At 42.4% G+C, this 16,540-nt stretch overlaps 1 protein-coding gene across 6 annotated transcripts in view; it reads left to right on the top strand.

Moving 5' to 3' along the window:
• The window catches only part of APBA1 (amyloid beta precursor protein binding family A member 1), a 194,090-nt gene that overhangs the window by 109,957 nt on the left and 67,593 nt on the right, over positions 1 to 16,540 (top strand). The gene's annotated exons all lie outside the window — the stretch shown is intronic.

Raw genomic sequence — 16,540 nt, 5'->3', positions numbered from 1 at the left:
CTTGGCAGGACGTCAATAGTTATCACCTAAATGAAGTCAGTAAATTGTGACATATTACGTACAGTTTTTGATGTAATCCACAGAACCAAAAACAGAAACGGTATTTTTTTCTCCCATTACTCAGTGATTCTTTTTTTTTTTTTTTTAATATTTTTATTTGAGAAAGAGTGAGAGCGAGAGAGATCACAGATAGGGAGAGAGAAGCAGACTCGCTGCGGAGCAAGGAGCCCTACATAGGGCTCCATACCATGACCTTGAGATCATGACCTGAGCCAACGGCTGACGCTTACCCCACTGAGCCACCCAGGCATCCCCCTCAGCGATTCCTTTCTAAGTTGAGAGTTAGTGACTTGTTTTGAGGCCCCACTGAAATAGCCACTGATTAATGAGAATAAGATAAGCAAATCGCAAAATTCTATTATAGTAACAGGTTGACAGTTAATTTACTAGCAGGGGCGGTCCAACGCAGGTTGCTTCTGGGCAGTAGGCAGTTCTCCTCCATGTGCTCGATGCAGGGGTCCAGGCCACTTCCTTCTTGTGATTCTATATCCCACAGGTCTCAGACTCTTCTGCACTAAACCAGTGGAGGAAGAAGGAGTGCATGAAAAAGGCAATCTCACTTCTCCAGTGAGCTGGCCCAGAAAGGTCCTCCTCAGTTCCACCTTCCTTCTCTTGGAGAGAACTAGGCATGGTCCCATCTAGATGTACGGAGGGCTTATACATGTAGTTCTTGGCAACAGTTCTATGCAATGGAGAGTGAGCTTGAGTTTTTGCTGGGCAACAAACCATTTCTTTTTTTTTTAATTTTTTATTTATTTATTTATTTTATTTTATTATTATATTATGTTAGTCACCATACAGTACATCCCCGGATTCCGATGCAAAGTTCGATGCCATTAGTTGCGTATAACACCCAGTGCACCATGCAATACGTGCCCTCCTTACTACCCATCACCAGTCTATCCCATTCCCCCACCCCCTCCCCTCTGAAGTCCTCAGTTTGTTTCTCATAGTCCATAGTCTCTCATGTTTCATTCCCCCTTCTGATTACCCCCCTTTTCTTTATCCCTTTCTTCCCCTACCGATCATCCTAGTTCTTATGTTCCATAGATGAGAGAAATCATATGATAATTGTCTTTCTCTGCTTGACTTATTTCACTTAGCATTATCTCCTCCAGTGCCGTCCATGTTGCAGCAAATGTTGAGAATTCGTTCTTTCTGATAGCTGAGTAATATTCCATTGTATATATGGACCACAGCTTCTTAATCCAGTCATCTGTTGAAGGGCATCTCGGCTCCTTCCATGATTTGGCTATTGTGGACAATGCAGCTATGAACATTGGGGTGCATATGGCCCTTCTCTTTACTACGTCTGTATCTTTGGGGTAAACACCCAGTAGTGCAATGGCTGGGTCATAGGGTAGTTCAATTTTTAACTTTTTAAGGGACCTCCACACTGTTTTCCAGAGTGGCTGTACCAACTTGCATTCCCACCAACAATGTAGGAGGGATCCCCTTTCTCCACATCCTCTCCAACAATTGTTGTTTCTTGCCTTGTCTATCTTTGCCATTCTAACTGGCGTAAGGTGGTATCTCAGTGTGGTTTTGATTTGAATTTCCCTGATGGCTAATGATTTTGAACATTTTTTCATGTGTCTGTTAGCCATTTGTATGTCTTCATTGGAAAAGTGTCTGTTCATATCTTCTGCCCATTTTATGATTTGTTTATTTGTTTCTCGTGTATTGAGTTTGAGAAGTTCTTTGTAGATCTTGGATACCAGTCCTTTATCTGTGGTGTCCTTTGCAAATATATTCTCCCATTCCGTGGGCTGTCTCTTAGTTTTTTTGACTGTTTCCTTGGCTGTGCAGAAGCTCTTTATCCTGATAAAGTCCCATAAGTTCATTTTATCTTTTATTTCTCTTGCCTTTGGCGATGTGTCGTGAAAAAGGTTGCTCTGGCCGATGTCATAGAAGTTGTTGCCTATGTTCTCCTCTAGAATTTTGATGGATTCCTGTCTCACATTGAGGTCTTTCATCCATTTGGAGTTTATTTTTGTGTATGGTGTGAGAGAGTGGTCAAGTTTCATTCTTTTGCATGTAGCTGTCCAATTTTCCCAGCACCATTTATTGAAGAGACTGTCTTTTTTCCACCGGATGTTTTTTCCTGCTTTATCAAAGATTAGTTGCCCCAAAGAGCCGAGGGTCCATTTCTGGGTTCTCTATTCTGTTCCATTGGTCCATGTGTCTGTTTTTGTGCCAGTACCATTTCTGCCATGCTCTGTATTCAGATGGCCATGTATAAATGGCATGTATCCCTTACTCTCAGAAAGGACATGTGGATTCTGGACACTGGAAAGTCAAGTGTCCTGTAGGTCAAAAAGATGGTGTGTTGAGCAGATTTACTTTGGGTTGTTGGAATATTTTTAATTCTTTTCCCTTGCTCTGACACCATTTAGCTAAGCGTCTTTTTGTAATTATTTTCTTTGATTTAATAGATCTGTCTCTTGTAATTGGATAGCATGTGAAGAGAAACCGGGCAGTGTGCTTCTCTCTAGTACTAGTTTAACACACGTGACTTTGAAGGAGCCACATAACCTCTGTACTCCGTGGTGTCCCGATCTGTAAAATAAGGGACTTGGGCTTTGCCAACTCTGTCAGTTTTAAATTTCTGCTACTTTGTAATTCTATTCAGTCATGAGCTGATAATGTGGAGTTTCTAGAATGCAGGCTTCAGGGACCTGCACTACAAGTTCCAATGCAAGTATAGCAACTCTGAAAGTTCCCTTTACCACTCCCACCCCTGCGATCTATCCTCAAAGACATCACTCACAATAGCGAGGCTCAAGGAAAAACAGAGGTTAAGCACCAGCATGGCAGCAAGAAACCTGACACGTGGTGAGAAATTTCCAGCGGTAACAGAAGAGAAAGGTTTTGCAAGGAGTCAACTCATCAGCCCTACCACAAAGGCCTCCCCAACAAGGAAGGGAGACCAGTTTTCCCAGGTCCTTACAGTTCAGAAAGCAGTCACCATCCCCATAGGGTAGAAAGAACAGGTTATTTCATTACCAGGTAGGGTCTTTTAAAAATAGGTTCATGGTCCAAACATCAAAAAGTACAAAGAGGCAGGGTGCCTGGGTGGCTCAGTCCATTAAGTGTCTGCCTTCGGCTCAGGTCATGATGCTGGGGTCCTGGGGTCGAGCCCAGCGTTGGGCTCTCTGCTCAGCAGGGATTCTGCTTCTCCCTCTGCCTTTGTTCTCTCTCTCAAATAAATAAATAAATAAATAAAACTTTTAAAAAAAAAAGTGCAAAGAGCCGTACGATGAGAAGATTCTATTCTATCCTAGCTCCCATCTGCCCAGTTCTCATTCCTCACCCCTGCCTTCTCCAAAAGAAGTCATTACTGGCATTAGTTTCATCACAGAGATTTTTATACGTGTGCATTCTTCTCCCTCTTCCTCTCTATGTATGGTATTCATCATACACTGTTCTGACCTTGCTTTATCAGGGAGTTCTTTCTGTTATCTGTGTATAGGGATCATCCTCTTTGTGTTTTACAGAATAATCTCTATAATTTCTGCTACCAACTTTCTCATGATGGACATTTTAGTTGTTTCCAGTCTCCTGAGAACACAAACTATGCTTTAGCAGTTTAAATAGAATTGTACATCAGTCATTCCACACACTTGTGCATGAGTGCCATGTGTAAATTTCTCAGAGGGGTAATTTTGAGAGATGCTTTCAAATCACCCTCCGTTGACCCACTTTATAGATGAGAAAAGATGGTAAGAATCTATGAGTGCCAGTCCAGGGCTGTAAGCAGCTTGCCTGGCCAGAGCTCTGCAACTCTTCCAGAGTTGGAGCTGGAGGGCTGTGAGGAGCACAAGGTCAGAGAGAGCTCGTGTCCTAAGCTGAGGCGGGCTGCTGTGAGGTGGGCAAGCAGAACAACTCAACAGCTCGCTGGAGGGCAAGCCGAAAGGACGGGGCTCAGCGGCAGAGGGCTGGGGAGGCTCAGCGGCAGATGTGAGCCGAGTGTTACCGCGTCTCAACAGGCAGTCCGTGAGCCAGAGGCCCGGGGTGCCGTCCTGGCTGGGTTAGAGGCTCCAGAAATAGCCTGTACACACATCGCAGGGGGGCCTTTGAGCCGCTGGCCAGGTGGTGACTCCACGTGCCGGTCAGCTTCCTGCCACCTACACCTGGACTCATCAGGTCTCAGAATCGGGACGGTGGTGGAACAGTAGCAGAGATGTGGCCAACCCACATATCACTTAAGCTTCAGTGAGGGGTTGTGGGTTAGTTTGGTTAAAGTGGAGCAGCCCTGCTTGAATATTGTAAGTCATGAAATATATGTATTTATATTTATATATTCATATATAATAGATTATTTATATATATTTACATTATTTTTTAAAGATTTTATTTATTTATTTGACAGATTGAGAGAGAGCACAAGTAGGCAGAGTGACAGGCAGAGGGAGAGGGAGAAGCAGGCTCTCCACTGAGCAGGGAGCCCAACGTGGGGCNGGGAGAGGGAGAAGCAGGCTCTCCACTGAGCAGGGAGCCCAACGTGGGGCTCAATCCCAGGACCGGGGGATCATGACCTGAGCCGAAGGCAGCCGCTTAACTGGCTGAGCCACCCAGGTGTCCCTATATTTACATTATTTATATATGTTATATATGTTTATATTATATTTATATATTTATATATCTATACTTTTTACTTATGTGGATATGTATTACATATAACATGTAAAGCATATATATTTATAAATAATTGATGATATATTTATAAATAAATATATGAAAAAAATACTTTTTTTCATATATATTTTAGAGCAGTTTTAGGTTCACAGCAAAATGTAGTGGAAAGTACAGAGATTTTCCCAGTAGCCCCAGTCCCATACATGCATAGTCTCCCCAGCTATCAATACTCCACACCAGAGTGGTTCAGTTATTATACCGATGAAGTTACATCAACACACCATTGTCATCCAAAGTCCGCAGTTCACATTAGGGTTCATTCTTGGTGTTGTACGTTCTGTGACTGACAAGTATGTATTTTATTCTGTTTGTGCTATTTTAACTCATTTAATTCTCCAGTAACCTTATGAGGTAGGTGCTACTATTACCCCCATTTAGAGAAGATGAAACTGAGGCAGAGTAAGGTTAAGTGACTTGCCCAAGGTCATGTATCTAGTGAGCGCTGGAACTGAATTTGAACCTAGGCCATCTCACTCGATGTATGTTCTTAACCAGTATGTTCTGCTGCCTCGGACTCAAATCCCCAGTCCCTGGGATTCTCTTTCCCTTTCCCACCCGCCCCCTCCAAGTGAGAGAAAAGGGTTCTCCTTGTTCTTATTTGCCTGGTTTCTCCAGAGCCTCACTGCCTGTTTGAGGAATCTTTGAGCAACTTCTGTTCTCTGCAAGCAGGGGGCCCACGTGCTGAAGGCAGGAGCTGTGGGTTCGTATGGCCATGAGCTTGAGGGCTCTCTGTTGGGGGGACAGAAGGGAAATGGAAGAGCAAGGCTGAGAGTGATGGGGAGGGGAAAGAAGCAGGTGCAGCCACACTGGATGTGGGTACATAAAGATCTCAGATTAAAGGACAGCAGTGAAGATTGGGAGAGAGGAATACAGGACCAGTCCCCTTGGGAGATCAATGATCAGACAGTATAGAACTTGGTTCTGGGTCACAGCAACAACCAAGCTTTCCACTCAATCATTTATTTGTTGTTCATAACCTCCTGCTATTTGGAAGGAAAATTCTGATAACTGGAGGGTCTTTTGTTTGTTGGGTAGAGTGATGGAAGGGTGACTGTATGTACTTTTAGAAGAGCTTGAACATGGCTAAATTTTTCTGCAAATGAAAAGACGAGAGTCTGGGAAACCCAGAAGTTAGATGTAGAACTATGCTACCCAATATGGTGGCCACCAGCCACTTGTGGGTATTGAAATGTGGTTAGTCCTAATTGAGATTGTTGTGAGTGTAAAATTCACATTGGATTTTGATGACTTAGGAAAAAAGAATGTAGATTGTCTCAGTAATAATTGCTTATATTGATCATATGTTGAAATGATAATATTTCAGATACGCTAGGTAAAATAAAATATGTTATTAAAGTTAATTTTACTTTCTTTACCTTTTTCAATGTGACTGTAAACATTTTTAAATCACACATGTGGTTCACACTATATTTCTACTGGACTATGATGATCCAGAAGGAAGGGACAAGAACCATGAAGACTCAGGACTATAGAGGAAGTTTTGTGAGAGAAGGAAGACCTGAGGCTGAGGACTGAAAAGGAAGATGTGGGAAAATTAACCAATTAGTTTAGGGAGGGGGAGAGTAAGGGGTGTGGTATGTGATATAATCTTTCACCTCCTTCTTCTTTATGAAATCTTCAGTAAAATCAACACCATTAAAAACAAATTTTTTTTAGAAAGAGCATGTGCCATGGAGGGTTAGCAGAGGAAGAGGGAGAGAGAGAATCTTAAGCAGGTTCCACACTCAGCATGGATCCCGATGCGGGGCTCGATCTCATGACCCTAAAATCATGACCTGAGCTGAAAGAAGAGTCAGATGCTTAACCAACTGAGCCACCCAGTCGCCCCCAACACCATTTTTTAATAAAGCAAATTAAAAATAATTTTCTTTGAAGAAGCTCATGTCTTCCCTCAAGGTGACCAGAAGGCTCTGGGTGCCAGAAAATCATGTTTGAATTTCACCAGTGTGAATTTGGGGCCTAAATGAAATTAGTTGATGAATAGAAGAGTGTAGCACGCAGGCACCCTACCTCCTCCCATTCTAGTCAACATGTCCAATGAACTCTGAAGAGTTTCCAGGCGATTCATGAATTGTTTTGAAGAAAAAGCAACTTTTTTCTTCTCCCACATTATGTTTCTTTCCCTGTTAACTTTTTGCTAACATGACTGATTGAGAGAGTTGATTGTCATGGGAGGCTTTGAGTCAATATGGAATTTCTGGCTCATTAAATCCAAATGCAAGTCATTACCAGCATTGCTACGTAGTAGTTGCTTAATGGAGTTCGTGCTTTGGGAGTCGTAGAGCTGAAGTGTCAGAGGGCAAACCTGTCTGGATACACTGTTTTTAATCATCGAGGACAGCCCTGGCATATCAGATTTGAAGTATAGCTGAAAAAAGTGTTTGAAGATGATGGCCAGCACAGCCCAGGCAGCTTTTGTGACCTGCGAATTTAAAAAAAGAAGCTTGGAAACAATAATTTAATCCGAAGCTTTATAATTAGGGTCATGGTTGACATTCTGGTGTGAATTTGGGGAAGGAAAATGCTGGAGGAAGCTATAGAAAACTTGAGGGAATAGAGAGAAGCAAGTTAACTGACTTTCTAATGAGCCAAATCATTGTAAAAGTAACAGTAGCGGTAAATTCGAGGTGATGTGGTCTCAAAGGAAAGACTCCATTTTAATGAATTACTGTTCACTTCAACCTTAGCCTGATATTCCCCTGTTTCCATGTCCTTTTGCAATATGAAGTAATGAGCCTCTGAAAACTAACACAGCTGAACTGAGTTTAGAGATTTACTATCTCTTAACACCATAGTGCTGAGTGTGCATGGCTTTCTGGATGATAACAGAAATACCAGGACAATGATCCCAATTGCGTTGTAACTGGTGACTTAATACCCCTGAACTGAGTGTAATGTAGCAACAGAGATAATAAATGTAGTGGGGGGTAAAGAAAGGAACTTGTATAAGGACATAAAAAAGGAGATTATAACAGAAAAAAAAATCCTGACTCTATTAAAACCTCAATATATATGGACTATGCAGATATGTTTGATTTTTGTACCAGGTGCTTCTCAGGAAAACTCAGATAGACTTTTAATTGGCTTTGATTTCCAGAGAACATTCCTTGAGTTTTCTGTAAAAGTTGCAAGATTTCCCTTCTGAGTTTCCATGATTGCCTTAAGCTTATTTCATGTGCTTTGTTGAAATAAGAAAGATAAATGTATAATTCGATTATTAAAATACTAGATGAAGAGCCAGACAATAAGGAAGTCTGCATAAATTCCAAATTTTCTCTTTAATCAAAGGCTGGGTTCTGATCAGAGATTTGGGGTTGCCATGACTGAATTAATCCAAGTAGATGAATTAATTTTCCTGTCCAGTTAGCGTTAGCCACAATTATACAGATTTCAAGGTGGACTAAAGTAATGAACTTGATTTTGCAGTAATCACACAAGAATGCATTCATTCAAATGGCCTCTGTCCCTCTCTGCAAAGTTAAAAGCTTATGGGAATGATATGGCCATTGACCGCACAACTTTTAAAGCCCTCTTTTGGAATTGACTTCAGAGCTTGAACCAGAGTCTTTTTAATATTCTTGGTGCACATCTTTATCCTTTAGGGATAGATTTGATATTTGGAGAACATCAAACAGCATTCACAGCCAAATCTTGTAAATAAGGTGGATGATAAATCTGGATGATACCCTTTGAGGTCAGAAATCAAATATAACTAAATATGACTATAGAATATTGAAAACGATTTGCTGGTAGCTTCAAAACCCTTAAATTAACTTTGAAATCAATTCCAATATAGGACTGACCAAAGTGTTTTGAGCATAGGCAGTGAGTGCCCTTGGAACGTGTAAGTATAGAGCCTGCCAAGGTGACTATTCCAAAAGGGATTACACCAATTTAGATGTTTGTTTAAAAAAAATCAATCACATCACTTTATAGGCTCAGTGAAATGTAATAAGAAAAACATGAATGGTAAGATCCGGACGAATCTACCTCCAACCCTTTCAGCTCTGAGTGACCTTGGACAAGTTACTTAAGCTGTCTAAGCTTCCGTTTCAAAATTAGCAACTGGAGACAGTAATTCCCACTGGGGCTATTGTGAGGGTTAGGCCAGTAGTATGCAGAACACCACATGCATTGGCCTACACACATAGTATAGGGTTTGTGATGATTATTTGGTGGATTTATTTATGCTCAGTCTTATTGCAAGATGATTAGAAGTAGCCCAGGTGCTTCTTTCCCATCCCTATCCAGACTTACTTGGGAAAGAGTAGTAAGAAATGTACCATGAGCTCAAGGCATTTATAGTAGCATTACTTGTTTTCATCTTTTTTTTTTTTTGCTTTTTAAAAACTATGTATTGATCTCTTAAATACGAATTATAGTGTGTGCAGAAAATGCACTGATGAATATCAAGTAGCACTTACAATGTATCAGACATTGCTGTGTTTTATATTTATTAACGTGTATCATCCAGGAACCCTGTGATGTAGGTACTATTACTATTCCCATTTTAGAAATGATAAAATGGGAGCATTTGCTATAAGTTATCCAAAGTCAAAGAAAGTAGTGATGCAACTATGAGCATTGAGGCAGTCTGTCACCCACACCTGTCCCCTTAACCACTGTAATATCTCATTAAGTGTGTGGACGATGAGATGATATTTGAAGACTGTCAAGCACCATTCATAGCCAATTCTTGTAAATAAGGTGAGGGATAATCCTTTGATGGCAAAAATAAAATATGACTTAATATTAGAATAGAATACTGAGAACAATTTACTGGTAGTTTCAAATCCCAGAAATTAACTTGGAAAGCTATTCCAGTGAAGGAGTGGCCAAAGTATTTTGAGCAAAGGCAGTGGCCTTAAAACATGTAAGGATACAGCGTACCAAGGACCACAACCCACCCACCTGTGTTGGGCAGGTGCTGGAAGTCAAGTTCAGCTCCATGTTCAGTCCGGCAGGCATTCCACCATCTCTAAGGGATATGACAACCATCAATGAGTGGCCATCCATAAAAGCCATTGACATTCTTGACCCAGAAAATGGGGTATCCACTGCCAACATTGGGTCAGTCTGTATACGGGGAAGAAATCAAATCACTGGCTGGAAGACCCGAGGCCAGATCCTAATTCTTGAGTGAGGGGCAAAGCTAAATCTAAAATGAGGATTGAAGAGAGACTAGGAGCAGGCTGATCCTGCATGTGACAGACTAGGGCAGTAGGGGAAAGTCAAATGGCCTCTGTCCTTGGGAAAGGAGAGATGTAGAGGCTGAGACCCAGGCAGGCAGGTAGGCAGGCAGGCTTTTATGCCCGTTATGCTTCTTGTGTGGATTCCCCACGATTTTAGGGAGGAAAAATACATGTTCTGTATCCATCTTAGCTCCCAGTATCATTAAATTTAATTTCCAAATGAATCAAAGGAGATTAAACTTTAATGGACGCTATTTTTTTTTTAAATTTCTGTCTTCTGTTACCCTTATAAATAGATGCACTGAGTTCAGAAAGCTGATGATTTGCATGGAGTTCTTGATGTCCTTTGGATTGTCTAGTAGATTTTCCACAGTTGATCTCATTCATAGAAGGAAATCATATAGAGTAGAGATGATGGATAAGAATACCTGGTATTCATTTTCTGTCACCATTTTTTTCTTAAATGAGAACCATTAATCTCCCAGCCTGTGCGGATGGCGTGTGTGTGCATGCACAGTGCCCCTCCAGTGGCTTGGTGGCAGACATCATGTGGACTGGAAATGTATGTGTGCAGGTGAATTAGGACAGGGCTACATTCCAAAGAAATAGGACTTTCTTTGCAACTCTGGCAGGAGACAAGGAACATTTCTTCAGTTCACAGAAGGTAATTATACTTCTTAAATAAACACAAAAATATAAAAACATATATATGGAATCATATTGTTCTTTCTAGTTTTGTCAGGGGAGCAGATGGCTAGCATAGTCAGTCCTATTCTGTTCCCACTTCTGTACCCCCCACCTTCCTGTTTTCCCTATACCAGCATCACTCCCACCATCCCTTCCAGGTTAACAACCTGATACAACTCCTTTTGTTCTTTTTCACACTGCATTTGGTCTTCAGTCAGACCTGTTTTCTAAAACTACTTCTGCAAGTGTTAAAAGGGACAGTCTATTGGAATTTCTTATCAATGACTACTTAAGGACAGACCAGCCAAAGTAATTTACAGCCTCCCCTTCCATTAATCCCAAGCCAACACGAGTCTCAGCTACCCTTATGAGATACCTGGATTCAGCGGCTGAACTGTGAGATGTTCTATTTATAAACAGGGCACTGCAGCGGAGTTCCTTCCCTTTGTTAACCTTTTCCAGCTGGCTGTAGAACATTCCAGAGCTAGGGGCCAGAAAGTCACCTGTGCTTCACTGCTGGCCACCTGGATTCCCTCACTCCGCAGCCAGGACACTGCAGCACCCCCTCTTCATGCTGTACAGGAGCTCCTGCAGTGGGGACTGTCCTGCCTCTGTCTTCCAGAGCACACAACACTTTTGTAGCCGGGGAGGGATTTTCTTCAACCAGCCGCTCCTCCTCCCTTTGCCCCAGCCTCCGGGGGCACATGGGTCCTAATCAAGGCCATTGACTGGCAGAAGGCACTCTTCTCCGAGGCCTTAGTTCCTGGGATGCTTACGAGCTCATGAAATCGAGACCCTTTAGGAACCACAGCACTCGTGTGACTCACAAAGGGGATGCAGCTGTGGTGGTTGTTTGAACTCTAGGCTCCTCTTGTAGCTTGAACCTATTTCTATTTTGCACTTTGCAGTACGTAGTATAACTATTAGAGCTGTCTGCCCTTGAAGGCTGGGACCATGCTTTTGAAACTTTTGCATGCCCTTTGCCTTTGCGCAGTACCTGGTACATGTCTAATAAATGCCAACTGGATCGATACATACAAACGTAGGAAAATATTGAATCACTGGAGTTCTTTGGGCACTTGAAGCATCAGAAGAAGGTGGAGGACGTGCATGGATGGAAAAGGGCAACAAAGATTCAAGATGGAAAGAAGAAAGGAGTTCTCTAAAGCCTGTGCATGCCAACAGCTGGAAGGCCCCAAATATTTGGGGGGGGATAGACTTTTTTCCCTTTTTAATTACTAAAAATTCATTGTCTACCAACTCTGCAACCTCTGTCCTTGGCACTGAGGTATCAAAGATAAATGACAAGTCCTCTCTTCCTGAGGATTTCGTATTTATAAAGAACTGTTGCTTTGTGTGACAGGTGCTATAATATAATTTATACATAAATATACATATACATTACATATATACAATACACTATAAAAAACATATACATATACACATATATACATTATATATATGTATACATATATATACACGTTTTATATAATGATAGACAAAGTATAATGGGGACGAAGTGAGGAGTTAATTAAGCCTTGTAACTCTCCTGATTAAAACCACTCAGTAGCATACCCAGGCCCTTGAGACAAAATCCAAACCTTTACCATGATGTACCAGGCCTGGCCTTGCCAACGCTTCCCATCTCCCCATCCTCATCTCCCTCCACACCATTCCTTTCTCGCTCACAAACATTGCTTCTGCCCTTGAACCCAGCAGGAGCACGTTCCTTCTTGCCTCATGGTCCCGCCCTCCGATTTTTATGTGGCCGTGCCTCATCATTCAGGCCTCAGCTCACACATCATCTCCTCTGGCCACTGTCTACATAACCCCCTCCCGTTGGTCACTTGCTATGCCTTTACCATTTTATTTTCTTCATAAGACATTTCACTGTTTGGGGCTATCCTGTTTGTTTATTTACACAGTCACTGTCTCTTCCCCTCTCCTTTCTCTTCACCTCCCTCCGCTGCCCCCCCCCCACGCACCAGAATAGAGGCTTCATGAATCGGAGAAGCCTATCTTCCTCGGTCACCGCTCCGCCCCACTGCCTAGAACATTGCCTGGAGGCTGGCACATAATAGATAGTCCTCAAGTGTGAGCTTGCTCGGGGGAGGACAAGAAAGATAAACCAAAGACAAGAAAGAGTCACCAAATGTAGGTGAAAATACGCTGAGAGTAGAGAAGGCAGTTTGGGTCAGTGCTCGGGGTGTTAGAACATGGGGTGCAGGTGGGGTGAGGCAGTGGGGCTGGCAGAGTGGTGGGGCTCTTGGGCTTTGTTTGCAGGGAGTAGGACTCAGGAGCCCAGAGCTAGAGCTGGACCGTGGGGGTCAGGGGTCAGTTCACCGGTTCCGTTGCTCAGGCGACCTGGGGCGATCACCTAGCCCCACCTCACCTCCATTTCCTCAGTTTTCAAGGAGCTGATAATTCTCTCTAGGAAGAGGGTAGAAGAGGACTGTCTGCATAGGCTAGTTGAGGACTGAACGCGTCATCGTGTAGAAGATGCCTAGTCGTGCCTCAGCACGAGAGGGGGATCATTGACGGTTTGAGAAGTCAGGTTCTGGGCTTCAGGTTTTTACTTTGGAAAGATCATCCGGCTAGCAGTGGGAAGGATGGACTGGAGGCAGCTGAGAAATGAGTCAAGGACACAACTGTGTAGGCAAGACAGACCAAGACAAGGCGGTGGCAGTGAGGGTGACGCAGGAGGTATTAAGACGATGGACTCGGTCATCGGTTTGGGCGAGGAGGTGAGGAAAAGAGATCTGTCAGTAATGTGTCCTGGATTGGAGCTGGGGCGACTGGGGGTGCTGGGTGTGCCTCCACCTGTACAGGGGATACAGGAGGGGACCAGATTTGGGAGCCAGGTGGGGAAGGGAGGGAGAGGAGGCATGGTTGTCCCACTGTGGCAGGTTGAGTTTGAGCGCCGTGCAAACCCCAAACTCGGGCTACAGCGACCCAACAAGAAGACCCCCACATCTTCCTGGGTCGGACGATGCTGCAAAGACGCTTAGCACTGTACGTACTGGTACTTAATGTCAGCGCTTAGTATTTCGTGTTTATAACCTTTGCTTTTTAATCAAATACCGTGAGAAACATCTTTGTCTTTGTCCATATTTGAGTTTTTCCCTTTAGGTTTCTGTAAGTAGAACTACTGAGGTAAAGGTATGTTGTTACCTTTTAAAGATTTTAATTCCTCTTTCCAAATCGCTTTTCAAAAAAGTTGTACATATATATTTTTTCCCACAATAACCTGCAATTTCCACAATAACCTAGCCTTTTTTTTTTTTTAATAAATACCACTCCCAAAGTTGCCAGAACATTCCTCTCATGGGCTACTGATGGACCTGATCTACACCGTCAGCTCCGTCCTCAGATGCTAGTTGCCTTTTCTTAGGGAAATCCCTCAAATCAACATCTTGTTAATTCGCATGTTGGCAATACCACAACCCAAACTATAGTCTTGAAACCCTGACAGTGAGTGAAATATAAATAACTATGAATAAATACTCCCCTGAGGCTTGGGGAGGGGGTATGAGGAGAGTGTACTTAGTGAACAGAAATCTCCATGGTACCAAACAACATGATTTTAACAGTATTTTCCCCCAAAGAATGGGCTTCTTGTAATTTTCTTTGCCATGATTTAGTGTACAGACATGCACGGAAATCCCATTTCCTTTGAATCAATAAGTACTCTATGAGAGGGCACTGTTTTCTGGTCAAATGGCGATTTTGACCCAGAATAAACAAAAAAAAAATTTTTTTTTTTTGAGAGAGAGTGAGCGAGCCCATGTGCATGGGAGTTGGGGGAAGAGGGTCAGAGAGAGAATCTTAAATGTGGAGCCTGACCCAGGACTCAATCTCACAACCATGAGATCATGACCTGAACTGAAATCAGGAGTCGGATGCTTAACTGACGGAGCCACCCAGGCGCCCCTAAACTAAAACTTCTTTTTAATACATGTATCAGTAGATTTTCATCAGTTAAATCTATTTTCACTGTAGACAGGGTTTTGGTCAATTCCGCATGTGGTTATCATGAATTGTTGGCCATTCATATGCTTTGGATGCTTATTATTGTATTGCTAACACTGTTCAGTATCCCTCTCTCTGAACACTTGATTTGTGTCCATCAGACTGAGATGTATACATTTAATTTGTTCTTTTCCAGACAGACCTCAAAAAGGAAATGTGGGTAGACTGTGTTTGTCCATGTGCTATATTGAATTGAATATTTGTTCTGTATTTTCCATGATCCACTGGAGGCCACTTAGCTAGAGGGATCTCAGCACCAATACTTGTCTCTTCTGTTCAAAGCATTAACCATCCATCAGAGTCTGAATGGGTCCTCATACTTGCTTTTGGAAAACTTTCTTATGTGTCCTCCAAGTCACTGTTCTCAGGGTTAATGAGGGGAAGCCACAACTTTTCAGAGGAGACTGGGTCTCATTTGTATGAAGTGGGACTCTTGTCAAGGAAGAAAACAATTAGGATCATTCTTCTCTAGTAAACCATAATTGTTTTCTTCCAGTATGTGCCGGCGGCAGTGCAGGATGGGGGCGGATCCACAAAGAATGGGGGAGAGGTGATGGTTCTGCTTTGGAAGCTCCAAAGTGCCCTTCTTCACTACTGAGATTGTCCTAGTGCTTGAAGGAAATCACTGTGTTGTGGGGAGCTGAAAAGAATATAGTCCACTGCAATATTAGAGAGCCAAATGTCCCCAATCCCCTTAGAGCTTTCTGCTAGTACATTAAAGATTTCACTTCCCTTCCCTTTTGTCCAGTTGTAATGTGGGTTCTCCAAAAGAACACTATGAGAAAAGCCTACACTTAGAGTTAAACCCATTTCCCACAGGTGTCTTGAAATCATAGGGATCCTGCCCATTTTTGTTGTTTTATACATCCTTTATATTTATTTCCATACACTGGACACCTTATGCTATAAAGCTGTTTTGTGATAAGAGCAATTGAGAGAGGTTGAAATCAAATCCAGCTCTAGCTACAAAATTCTCTGGAAATAGGTAAAGAAACATACCCATATTTTTAAGAAAGTAACCATGATTTCCATATATCTAGTACCAGCTATAACGTTAATTCATAGAACCAGAGAATTCTAGGTCCAGGGTGTGTGGGAAAGCACACCAGTCAATGTTTCTTTAAATGGATTTGTCAGAACACTGGCCTCTAGGAAAGGGTTTCCTTGTCACACCAGTTTGGGAAACTCCACATCTTGCGTCTTCCCTCTTGAATATTCGCAATGAAAAGTCAGCTCTAAGTCAGCATTTCCCGAACTTACTTGACGATGGAGTCTTTTTCCCTGTGTAATAGCCCTTAGTCAATAAGTCTGACCTCATAGCGGAGGTCCAGAAAATTAAGCCACTTGTCCAAGGTAACAGAGCCAGTCATGACAGGCCAAGAACCCTTGGATGGTGGATAAGCCTGCCTCGGAAAGGCTGCGTGTTTATACTGACAGCAAGAGCTCCAAACGTTTCGAGATTATTTTTTTCCCTTGAAATTTATTTAAAGAACCGTTTCTAAAGTATCTAGGATCCTAGTTTAATTTGGAGAGATTTATCCCTTAGCAGATGGAAAATGTGTCAATTGGCCCATTCAATTTAGTAGTACTCTTTATTCATGTGCATCAGAAATGCAACCTGAATAGTAAGCATGGTGGAGGGAGAACAAAACCGCTCATGAGGCTCACAGTCTGAGGGGTGGGGAAGGGAGAAAGCCAGTAAGCAATTAGACAAGTAGATATGTAATTACAAATTACGGTACATGCAACGAAGAAAAACGCACTATGTGCTGTCAGATTGCGTTTAAATTTGCAATCATTTTTTAATTGACCCGGATTCAGAAGGGATCAATAGCAGCTGTTTTTATGGTTTC

The sequence above is a fragment of the Ailuropoda melanoleuca genome, chromosome 17 (assembly GCF_002007445.2).
Source record: "Ailuropoda melanoleuca isolate Jingjing chromosome 17, ASM200744v2, whole genome shotgun sequence".
In the NCBI taxonomy this organism is placed as follows: domain Eukaryota; kingdom Metazoa; phylum Chordata; class Mammalia; order Carnivora; family Ursidae; genus Ailuropoda; species Ailuropoda melanoleuca.
Note: the sequence above shows the minus strand (reverse complement) of the source record. Positions and strands in the feature narration are given on the sequence as shown.